The sequence below is a fragment of the Heloderma suspectum genome, chromosome 9, assembly GCF_057233095.1.
Source record: "Heloderma suspectum isolate Gila_16-S chromosome 9, 16-S_ref, whole genome shotgun sequence".
In the NCBI taxonomy this organism is placed as follows: domain Eukaryota; kingdom Metazoa; phylum Chordata; class Lepidosauria; order Squamata; family Helodermatidae; genus Heloderma; species Heloderma suspectum.
In genome coordinates this window covers 31642734-31655140 of record NC_139466.1, presented here as the reverse complement: position 1 = coordinate 31655140, position 12407 = coordinate 31642734, and the positions used below count along the sequence as shown (strand labels likewise).

General features: G+C 45.3%; 1 protein-coding gene across 2 annotated transcripts in view; it reads left to right on the top strand.

The window, feature by feature from the left end:
• Nucleotides 1-209: 209 nt before the first annotated feature.
• LPAR4 (lysophosphatidic acid receptor 4) overlaps nt 210-12407 on the top strand; it is a 33658-nt gene continuing 21460 nt past the window's right edge. For both annotated transcript variants that reach the window (XM_084814068.1, XM_084814069.1), the window contains exon 1: nt 210-578. The gene's annotated coding sequence lies outside the window, so the exon portion shown is untranslated. The remainder of the gene's footprint in view (nt 579-12407) is intronic.

Genomic DNA, 12407 nt, shown 5'->3' with positions numbered 1-12407 from the left:
CTCATTCTCGCCCGTGAAAAATCTCCCCCCACTTTTTTTTCAACTCGCTTCTTGGACAATCGCTTTGCCTTGGAGAATTCCGCTCGCACGCCATTGGCCACCAAAGGACCCCCCCCCCAGGACTGGGCGGGGCAAGGCGACTTAGAAGCCGCTCATCATCCAATCAGAAGATCTCTGGTGAGAGGACCCCCCCCGCCTCCTCCCCCAGCACAGCACTCAAGCAAAGGCATTGGAAGCGGGACGCCAGAGGCGCCGAGGGTTCGACTCCCGCCAGCGCTGAACAAAGGACTGGGGATTTCATTTTAAGTTGATTTTTTTTTTTTAATTTCTTTGCTCAGCGCTCAGCCAGCCTGGCATTTGGAGGATAATCCGAAGTCCTGCTTAGGGGGCTGCAAAGAGAGGGAGAAAGGCGGCCGTTATTGCTGGGATTCAGCTAGAAGGGGCACAGAGGAACATGGATCTTCTCATCTGTGCGCTGCCATGCCAGGCAGGAGGGATCTTTTAACTCGGGCCGACTGGCTGGAGACAGGGGCGCGGGATAATAATCTCATCCGAGGAAGCTCTTCCTTCTCGCTTGGGTAAGTGGATCGAGCTGCTCAGCGCACCGTCGCCAGCTGCCCAGCGTTCGGTTTTCCACGTTTACTATGGATCGGGGATCCGCAGCGTGTGTCTCAAGGAAGTCTGCCAGCGATGGTAGCTCTGATTTCGGTGGGGCTGTGCATCCTTTCTGGATTCCAGTCATACCAGCCAGAACTCCAAAGGAGCGATCCGAGGTGCTGAGCCCTGTCCCCAAGATAGGTCCAGCTCCTCGGATAGCTCCTTTGGAGTTCTGGCTGGTTCTGACTGGAATCCAGAATGGATTCACAGCCCCACCGAAATCGGAGCCACCAGCCTTCACTGAAGGCTGACGTCTTCGCCACACTTTCCCGGGAGAGGTGAGAAGTCTCACTGAACCCATGGGGGCTTACTCCTAAGTAGACCTGCACAGGGCTGGGCTGTGCCCGTGGCATCCTAGACTTGTCTTCTCGGAAGGAAGCCCCGTTGCATTCAGTGAGACTTACTCCCAGGGAAGTGGGTATAGGATTGCAGCCTGAAACCGATAAGGGCACTAATGTATTCGAGCAAGGATTGGAGTTCTTTCATTCATAGTGCTTCTATGGAGTCGGCACATCCCATGCGGATGTGAGAAAACAAAACTACCTTTCCCTTCTCCCCCCCCCCCACCTTCTTTTTGAAGTACTTTTGGTTCTCAAGTTCCTGTAGGGCTGTTTGCTCGCAAGAAACTAGATCACAATGTGCACTTTCTGGTCCCGATCCGTCAATAGAATGGAGCATTAACCACATGTGCCAGTGTTCTGTCCTTTAAATCTAACATCCCCCCCCAACATTTATTGGGGGGAGAGAGCAAATCTTCCAGACAGTATACATGGGTACAATCACATACATTTGCATGGATTCTGGGCCATCCTCTCCCCAGCTAAAATTCTAAAGAATACTTAAAAAAATTACAACCTTTAGTTTTAACTCCATGGCTCTATAACAAAACAGTTGGGGCTTCTGGTGCTGTGAAATGTTTCATTTCAGCACACAATGAGATTTGTATTATTGCAAAACTTCTCTTTTCATGTTTTAGATAGTATCTTCCATTGTGTATGTATTTTTTTTTAAAGTATGGTGAAACAAACCACACATCTGTTTAAAACCAAAATCACGAGCTGTGATTCAGCTACGTGTACATGAAAAAACGCAATTCATTGAGATGTTGTCCTTCTTATGGTCAGATAAAACGAGAATACAATACAGTTGGAGCAGGGATCCAGATGTTTTGAAACTTTAAACTTGACACAATCCAGCCAAAGTTAAGCACTTTTAAGTCTCACTGATTTCGGTGGGAGAGCTCCCAACAGGTATGTCATTTTTCCAGTGAAAAACAAAAAAGACGAGTAGTGCAATCTGATAAGTCCTACACTGTGATCAATGGACTTACCCCCTAGTAAGTGTGTTTAGGATACTTACTATTACCCAGGAGTAAATCCCATTGCACTCAATGGGACTTACTTCCAAGTAGACATGCATAGGATTGCACTGTTACATGCTTAACTCTGGCTCCATCATCTTGCCCATTGTTTGTTCATCTGTTCATTCATTTCTGGGATTTGTATTGAATACATTTGCACGGCACCTATCGATAATAATATTCTCAGGATGGCCTGCATCCATAAACAGAACTATGATGCGGTCGCAAAAATTAAAAACAGCAGATACAACTAGCCTCAAAGCCTCATCACAGATTTTTAAAAAGCCAAAGCCTGGGAGAATAGGAAGGTCTTCTCTTGGCACCAGAAAGACAACAGACACCCCACCTGAGTCTGAGTCCACATCATCCCACAGAGCAACTAGGGTTCTGACAGGAAGACCAACAATGTCATGGAAACTCCATGCGGGTTCTCAGGAGTCCTTCAGATTCCATCAGCTGTTGGGGACAACCCATCTTAAAAGGTGCACCGCCCCTGCCAAGTGTGGTAAGCAGAACCTCCACAGGAAGTGACACAGCAATAGTAGCAGAATCTCCCACAACCAGACTATCTTCCCACCCTTCTGAGAAAACCAAAGCTAGAGTGTGACCAGTAATTTGCATGAGATCAGTGTCATGCCATGGTGGCCGTGAAGTCCCCATCGGGGCGGGGGGGCATGGCTCAGTGATTGAATGCATGTGTTGCAGGCAGAAGGTCCTAAGTTCAATCCCCAGCATCTCAAGGTAGAGCTGGGAATGACTCCTGCCTGAAGCCCTGCTGGCCAGTGTTGACAATACTGGGCTAGCTGGACCAATGGTCTGACATTGTATAAGGCGATTTCCTATGTTCATAAGTCCTGAGCTGCACCAGACAAAGCAGCCCTGTCATGAGTAGTTGAAGTCCCCCAAGACAATAAGGGTTCTTGTCACCCAGTTTGAAACAGCCTCCATCAGATCACAGTTCGAAAGACTGTTAGGTGGCTGGATGGTTAGTACACTAACAGAATCCCCAATCTGTCCTGAGTCCCCAACACAAGGGACAAGATACATCCCACCTTTAGCTACCGGATAGTCTCAAGTTGACTCACAGTGATAATGAGCAATAAAAGACGACATTAAAACAAGAAAAGAAAGCATCTAGAAAGGTTAAGGCAGGAGATGATATTGTTGTTAATATTATCTATGTATTATGATATTGTATCTATTGTATCTATGTATTATGATATTGTTGTTAATATTATCTATGTATTTTTACAGCACTGTCAGTGTCTGTGGTACCTTATATAGGCAAAATAGTCAGGTCCCTGCTCCCAAGGCACTTCCAGTCTAAAACAGACCTTGGAGAAAACAACAAAGTGAAGAGAGCGAGGGACAAGGAGAGGGAAGGATGAATATGGGCACGTGTAGTTTTACACATGCTTAACACTTTATTTACCTTTTTATAAAAAAAAATGTATATCGCTCTCTTCCACCCATGTAAGGCCCACATCCCCTCACACTCACAACAAATATCTTTTTAAAAAGGTAACAACAGTTCAGACAGTAATCCTATGTCCCATAGACAGCGTCTGGGGGAGTAGGGTTTTCCGGTTTCCCGGCCAGAGAATGCTATGAGGTCAGAGCGGGGAACTAGAGCGGGGAACTGCGCTCCCTGCCCCCTCCCTGTCATAGTGGGCATAGAGAGAACCGCACCAGCTGCCCCTCTGTGCCTTCCTGTGCTCGTGATATGGAGCGCCGAGAGGGCGAAAAGGGGGCGGCCCCAGGGGCGGGGAGGGGAAGAGATCGCGGAAGCTGTCTTACACAGCTTCCTATTCCTGCCCCCTCCCCGGAGCCACGCTTAGATGCCTAAAATCGAGCACGTAAGGCAAACTCCCCCTGCGGCCAGAGCATGGAGGGAAACCTGTCCTCCGTGCTTCAGCCACCCTGCATTGGATAGGCGGTCACTTCCAACTTCAGAGGAGGTCGGAGGTGACCAACTATCTCGATAGGATTGCTCCCTAAGACAATGAAATAACAGGTTGGATCCAGGGTGCACCTTCCATGGGAAGACGGGACCTTCCACAAAAGGAAAGGCTCTACCTGCTGAAAGTCCCTCAGCCCAGTTCAGCAGGGTCTCCTGTCCTGACTCTCTGTGTAGCATTTTCAGGGGACTGGAGGGGCTGCTGTGGTAAGGAGGAGCCGGGGAAATCCACTTCCATCAGGGCAGGGCAGTTGATCCAGCATAAATCTGGATCCAAGCCTTCTTCTTCTTAAGGTGCCATCTCCTATTGGAGGTTAGCTATCATTCCAACTATTTTTTTTTGTTTTTGATGCCACTGCTCTGAATAGTTGTATCGAAGTACAGCTGAACCGTTCCCTCAAATTGTTTAACCGTGATGTTCGTCTTCTTCCTATTGATCTTTTTCCTTCCATTTTCCCTTGTATAATAAGTTGGAGTATAGCATATTTTTCACCTTGGATAATATGACCAAGGTATCGTAACTTCCTTCTCTTGATGGTCTTTACCAATTCTGTTTGTTTGCTTACTCTGCATAGTATGTTCTCATGTGTTACTTGATCAGTCCATGGTATTTTCAGCATGTGTCGTTATGTCCACATTTTGAAGGATTCAATTTTCCTCAGATTGTTCTTTTTAAGTGTGCAAACCTCCACTCCATAAAATAATATTGAGAACACATAGCCTCCTAATATCCAAATCCTTACTGCAAGATTAAGGGCCCGATTACATAATAGTTGTTTCATTTTAACAAACACTGGATCCAACCCAATAACTTGAATAAAGTTGGGAATTAATTGAAGGTACTGTTTAAGGTGGTATTAAGAATGGTATTTATAGCTTACCATTAATTGCCACTATAATGTGATTTTGTACACCAAAGGCTTTATATAAAACAAAGATATTAACCATTGTGTATAAATACATAGGATGGTGCAACTCAGAGGATGGGGAAGTTCAGAGTTCAAAATCTGCTCAGGATATCCTCTAGCTTTAGCATTCTTTACCACCTTTCGGGCTGCCGTAAATCATGCAGGAAGCGAACTGGATTGCTCCAAATGGTTTTGAAGCTTGCAAAAGCACCTGAAAAGGGAAGAGGTGCACGAATTGATTTCTGAGACTATTTTCCCTTTGTTTTCATCTCCTGAAGCTGAGATGTGTCCTTCCTGGGCTTAGATCACGTGGTAAAGCCGCTTGCTAGCCTCTGAGGTGGGGGAATTGGATGCTGTTTTATGCACACATACAAAAGCACCCCAAACCCCACACCAAAAACAGACTGGGGAAATGTAGCCGTTGCAGGAGGCAAAGAATAATGCACTTTTGTGAATATCCAGTTTTGATAGTGAGCAATGGAGAAGGAAGACATGGGTAGAAAGGACTTACCCGTTGAGCCTTGCTGGCAGAACACAGATAAGATTACCATGATCAGCCCATGACATTTTGCCACCTTAAGCAAAGGACAAGATGGTGTGCTCTCCCCACCCCATGTTCAAAAGCTGGCTGAACTGCCAGTTGAAACTTACTTGAACACTTGTGATTGCATTGTGTCCTCCACTACATCTGTGGCAGCTGGCTAGCATAATATGGTACAGTATATAGAACGTATATAGGATAAGTTCTGTGACATACACATCTCTGCCCTCCAGTAGAAGGGAACAGTTGGGGAGCTCAAGCGGAACAGCCAGAAGGTTGCCGCTGCTGCCCCCCAGTATCTGCCGCCTGAGGTGATCGCCACACCCTGCCTAGTGGCAGGACCGGCCCTAAGCTGTATAATTGCAATTAATTATATAACTCAGCTGTATAATTGCAATTAATTCAGAAGAGTTTAAGGACATGGAACTGACTATCTGGGCAGTAGCCTTGAATTCCAGATTATGCTCATTTCAACACAGAGGATTCCCAGGACACTTGTCTGTGATATTAATACAGTGCTCTTTGCTTTGGAAGTCCTGGTCTTTTGGAGCCACAATGTAGCCTGTAACAAAGCCTGAGTATGTGCAACTGAAATAATTCCATATTGTTTCCCTCTTTACCCCTCCCCTCCCCACTCCTCTCTTCTGTTGCTTTCCCCTGTGTCAAATTTAGGATTGTAAATTCCTAAAGCAGCCTTCACCGGCCTGGCACCCTCCAGACGTGTCATACTACAACTCCCATCATCCTCAGCCAGCATGGCCAGGTTGCCAAAGGATGACCTAGAGGCAAGGATCTGCCCTCTTCTACTGTGTACAGCAGTTTCCCTCCAACCTGCTGCCCTCCAGGTTGAAGTCCAATCTGTTTTGGACTTCAACTGCCACCAGACCAGCATGGCCAATGATGAGGAATGCTAGGAGTTGTAGTCCAAGATTTCTGGAGGGTCACTAGGTTGGGGAAGGCTGTTGTACACTGTTGTCCATGCTGATGGCTATGCTGCCTGGGGATGACAGGAGTTGTACTCCAACACATCTGGAGGGCACTAGGTTGGCAAAGGGTGTCCAAGAGGCAGGGGTCTGTCCTCTCCTTCTGTGTAGGAGTACCATGCTGGTGTCACCATAGAAAGGAAGGGATGGGCCACATGAATAATACTTTACTTTTTTTGGTTTTATTTACAAACTATGTTAAAGGACCCAAGAAAGGTCTGGATTCTGTATAAACAATAATGTAAATGGTATAATTACCTTAGTAAAGAAAGGATTCCAGTGTGGTGTAGTGGTGAGAATGCTGGACTGGGACTTGGGAGTTCTGGGTTCGAGTCCCTGCTCAGCCCTGAAGCGTACTGGGTGACTTGGGGCCAGTGACTGACTCTCCCCCAACCCACCTCACAGGGTTGTTGTGTGGATAAAATGGAGAGGAGGAGGATCATGTGAGCTGCCTGGGGTTTCTTGCAAGAAAAACAAAGGCAGGGTATAAATGTAACAATAAAAAAATATAATAAACAAATTCCTTAGTCCAAAAAACAAACCCGACCTTCCATTCAGGTTGGGATTCTGTCGATACCTAAACTGTATCTGCTTTTCATGAATGAAATGAAGCGGGTGGGGAGAAGTTCTAAACCTTGTTCACTGCTGTTTACCCTCTCTCAAAAAATTGTATTCTTATTATTGATCTTTATAAGCTTCTGGGTAAACATGCTGTGATAGCGATGGTGATGTTGTAAATTTGGACATTTCTGCTCCATCCTCAGACTTCATTAATCATTCTTCTAATGGAGGGTGTGCAGATGGCCACCATCTCCTTGCCATTAATTTTTTGCAACCCGTAACAAACTCCACAGCAATTTGCCATCATCAGGTTTAACTCTCTCTGTGAGATACCCCAACAGAATAACCAATGGGTCTAAAATTTAACAGGGTACTTGCAGCGCAATCCTATACATAGCTACTCAGAAGTAAGTCTCATTGATTCAGTGTGACTTGCTCCCAGGTAAATGGGTATAGGGTTGCAGTTTTAGTAATTAGGCTCTGATACAATGAATGATCCCCCTCCCACACACACGCTCTCCACCAAAACAAACCCAATCGATCTCTGGCCATTTCCACCACCTCTGTAAGACATTGGCCACAGTCTTGTTACACCTCAATTTATTTATTTTATTTATTTCATTTCTATACCGCCCAATAGTCAAAGCTGTCTGGGCGGTTCACATAAATTAAAACCACAGAGTGCAGCATAAAACAATATAAAATATGAAAGCTTAAAACCACACTATAAAATCACCAAGTTCAGTGGTTGGAATGGGAACAAGGAAGGTCTGGTGAATTAGAAGGGGCAAGAATTCGATAATGTCTGAGAAGCATCAGATTGTATTCATGATAAGGGCCTCATGGTGTAGAATCTTTGCTTGGAACATTGTGCATCTCGATGTTCAGGCAGATTTGAAGGCAACACATGGAAGCCATTGGGCCTGGGCCATCCATTTCATTTTAGCATTGGCTTCGATCATCAGTTGAGGCAACAACTCCGCATATGCTGTCTGCCTCTTTCCCACTTGGCCATATCTACTATGGATCTTCCTCAAGCCGCCGTGTTCACAGCCACATGGCACTGATGGTGAGGTAGTGCCATCCGGGCAGCTTTTCTGTTGGTTGGCTGTATGTATGCACTTCCAAGGTGGTGCATCAGGAGAGTGATAACTCAGCCCCGCTGCCTCCCAGGCACACTATGAAAAGATGATCACTTATGATAAGCATTGATTCTAGTCATAGAAGGTAAAGCCAGAGGTGGTAAAGCTGGATGTGTATATGGTGGATGATATGGTATATGATATATGATGGTATACGGTATATATGATGGTGTGTGTATGTGTGTGTGTGTATAGATATAGATATATGGTATATATGATGGCATACGGAATATAATAACTGGTTGTACATATGGTGGATGGTATGGTATATGATATATGATGGTGTGTGTGCATGTGTGAATAGATATAGAAATATGGTATATATGATGGCATATGGTATATAATAACTGGTTGTGTATATGGTGGATGGTATGTTATATGGTATATGATGGTATATGGTATATATGATGGTGTGTGTGTGTGTGTGTGTGTGTATAGATATAGATATATGGTATATATGATGGCATACGGAATATAATAACTGGTTGTGCATATGGTGGATGGTATGGTATATGATATATGATGGTATGATGGTGTGTGTGCATGTGTGAATAGATGTAGAAATATGGTATATATGATGGCATATGGTATTTATTTATTTATTTATTTATTTATTTATTTATTATTGCATTTATATCCCGCCTTTATTCCTCTTGCAAGGAACCCAAGGCAGCTTACATTATCCTCCTCCTCTCCATTTTATCCTCACAACAACAACCCTGTGAGGTAGGTTGGGCTGAGAGTGTGTGACTGGCCCAAAGTCACCCAGTGAGCTTCCATGGCCAAGTGGGGACTAGAACCCGGATCTCCCAGCTCCCAGTCCAACAGTGGTATATATGATGGTGTGTGTGTATAGATATAGATATATGGTATATATGATGGCATACGGAATATAATAACTGGTTGTGTATATGGTGGATGGTATGGTATATGATATATGATATATGATGGTATACGGTATATATGATGGTGTGTGTGCATGTGTGTATAGATATAGATATAGAAATATGGTATATATGACAGCATATGGTATATAATAACTGGTTATGTATATGGTGAATGATATCTTTGATGGTATATGATGGTATATGGTATATATGATGGTGTGTGTGTATAGATATAGATATATGGTATATATGATGGCATACGGTAGATAATAACTGGTTGTGCATATGGTGCTGCTTCTCCTTTGGTTATGGAAATTCTCTCCCATATACCGCAGGTGGCTGGTCATCCAACTGGACTTTATTTGCATGTTAATTGGAAGCAGGAGTGCAGAACCTCAAGCTTGGGGTCCCAATGCCCCCTCGGGGTTCCCCAGATTTCATGTCCCCTTTCCCTTGACCACCAGTCATTTGCCTTTGTGCAGTGCTTTCTCCATTCTAAGAGGTTGAAATGCCTCTCCTAAGTTTCTTTTCCTAAGGCTTAATTACAGGCAGTAAGGGCTTTAAGCTACAATATGCTGGTATTTTTGGTCCAGCCCCTTTTTCCTTTCGCCCCTCCCACCACTGGAATGCGGCCCCCGAGAGCTTCTCCAATATGGCTTTGGGCTGAAAGAGATTCAGAACCCTGGTTTAAAGTTTTATATCAGCGGTCCTCAATGTGGTGCCCTCCGGATTTATTTATTTGTTTATTTATTTATTCCATCATCCCCATCCAGCACAGCTATTGGCCATAGTGGCTTGGGAGGATGGGGAATGTTGTCCAAGACATCTGGAGGGCACCAGGGTTGGGCAAGGCTGATTGATTTCTATCTTACCTTGTAACTATGCATACCATCAGGGTGTCTAACAACCAAAATAATGCACAGTAAAACAAAAAACAAAAAAAATCCACAGTAAAGCAATTAAAACGACCTACAATCAAAACAATAGGTATTAAACACAGCAGATTTGAATGCAGATCTGCAGATAAAATCCAGTTCAGCTAATGTTTTAAAAAAACAGGGAAAATAAAAAGACTTATCCCTGCAGGCCCAAAGACATGAAGAGTTGGTGCTGGGCAGATCTCCCTGGGGAGAGCATTCCATAAACAGTGTGCCACAGCCATAGACTTCCCTGGGAAGAGCATTCCATAAACAGTGTGCCACAGCCACAGACTTCCCTGGGAAGGGCATTCCATAAACAGTGTGCCACAGCCACAGACTTCCCTGGGAAGGGCATTCCATAAACAGTGTGCCACAGCCACAGACTTCCCTGGGAAGAGCATTCCATAAACAGTGTGCCACAGCCACAGACTTCCCTGGGAAGAGCATTCCATAAACAGTATGCCACAGCCACAGACTTCCCTGGGAAGAGCATTCCATAAACAGTGTGCCACAGCAGAAAAAGCCCACCCTCCCAATAACCACCCTCCTAACATCAGGATGAAGCTGCACAGCCATCTGTCAGGGATGCTCTGACCTGGATTCCTGCATTGAGCAGGGGGTTGGACTCGATGGCCTTGTAGGCCCCTTCCAACCCTGCTATTCTATGATTCTATGATCTGATGGCAGGAACACCAAGATAAAGGCCTCTGACCTTAATGCTTGGGCAAGTACATGTGGGAGGAGCTGGCAGGAGTAACTGATGTGGTGTCAGGGGTGTGGGACTCAAACAGAGAGCCCAGTGCCTTCTTCCCTGCACCACCAGAGGGAACTACAAGTGCTTCAAGCCAGGACACTGACACAGCAGTGATCAGCATCCTCTTCTCCAGTCATTGGAGCCTGAACCAATCAGCACAGGTTCTGAGCACATCACATATGCACTCGATTGTAAGGCCAGGTTCTGTACCAAGTACCCAACGGATGGGTGGAAATTGCAAGGAAGCAGATTCCAGCTAATCATTAGGAGAAACGTCCTAATGGTAAGAGCTGTTTGATAATGGAACAGACTGTCTCCGGAGGTAGCGGGCTCTCCTTCACCGGAGGTATTTAAGTGGAGGCTGGATAGCAGAGCTGCATGCAAATTGCCTTTCAAAATTCTCCACCCTATTTCACCGAATTTCTCCAGGGGGGAGGGAACATTCTAAACAGTTTCTCCCCATTGGCGGGGGTTGTAGCACAGCTTCTTCCTTTTGTCATGAAGGATTTTGGAGGGGTTTGTGCCATCACTGCAAGGGGCAAAGGCATCAACTGTGGTTTGCAGGTTGGCCCCCATTTTGCATCCACACAATGCAGGTCTCTGGGGTGGGGGGGGGCAGTGTTGCGCATAGCTGCAGGGAAGAGGTGGAGCTATTGCTGAGCCAAAATCTGTCCTCCAGTTTCCTGAAAGTTTTCTTCCCCCATGAAAGAGGCTTCCATTGTTCCGCCTCATTCTCAGAGTGTCTTATAATGTATTTTTGTGGTGTTTTTGAGCTTACCTAATCTCTGACCTCATGATGTTGTCACTTGGGCTTTAGTTGAAGTGTGGGAAGGCAAGGAGGCTACTAGAGAGAAAATTGTACAATGACAAATAGGACACGTGCACACACTCCTTGGCCACCTCCTACGGAAGATCCAAAGGGATCCAAACCCAACCCATGAGAATTCCTCTGAAATTTTCTTCACTCTTGAATTTATTTTCGAAAGTGATTTCTTTTCTCTCAAATTGAATGAGAATGGGTAAAAACAATGTGGGAGACATTTTTGGCACAACAGCAGTGGATAGCCATGTGTCAGGGAGGCTGCAGCTGTTTTACAGAGGCTGCATTGAACTGGGAGTGCGCTCGATGTCCTCTAAGATCCGTCCCATCTCTGTGATCCTATATCCAGTTAAAAGGATCAGGTAGCAGGAGATGGAAAAGATCTGGAGAGCCACTGCCATAGACAAAACTGGGCTGGATGAACAAATAGTCTAACCTGGTATGAAGCAGCTTCCTTTGTATATGTATTTGTATATTTGTATATGCATTTTTAGCTTGTTTCTTTTGTATGTGTAACCTTCATGAGATTAGTGGATGAAGTGGGCTTATGTATCATCTAGATCAGCTTTCCCCAACCTGAGGCCCTCCGAACACATTGGCCATACTGGGTGGGGATGATGGGAGTTGCAGTCTAACACATCTGGAGGGCATGAGGTTGGGGAAGGCTGATCTGGATATCAATCCAAGGCCTCACTTTCCAATCCAAGCTGTTCTAACAGAAGGGTGCTTTTATTTTTGCTTAATTTCTTTGCGCCCGACAGTTACTCCAAGATCCTGTTTGCACCTGATATTCCTATGGAGGTACCCTACCACTTTGTCTTGGGAGGTGGCGGGCTGTCCTTTGTTGGAGGTATCTAAGCAGAAGCTGGGTGGCCTTCTGTTAGGGATGCTGCAGTTGCATCCTGCATTGGAGAACC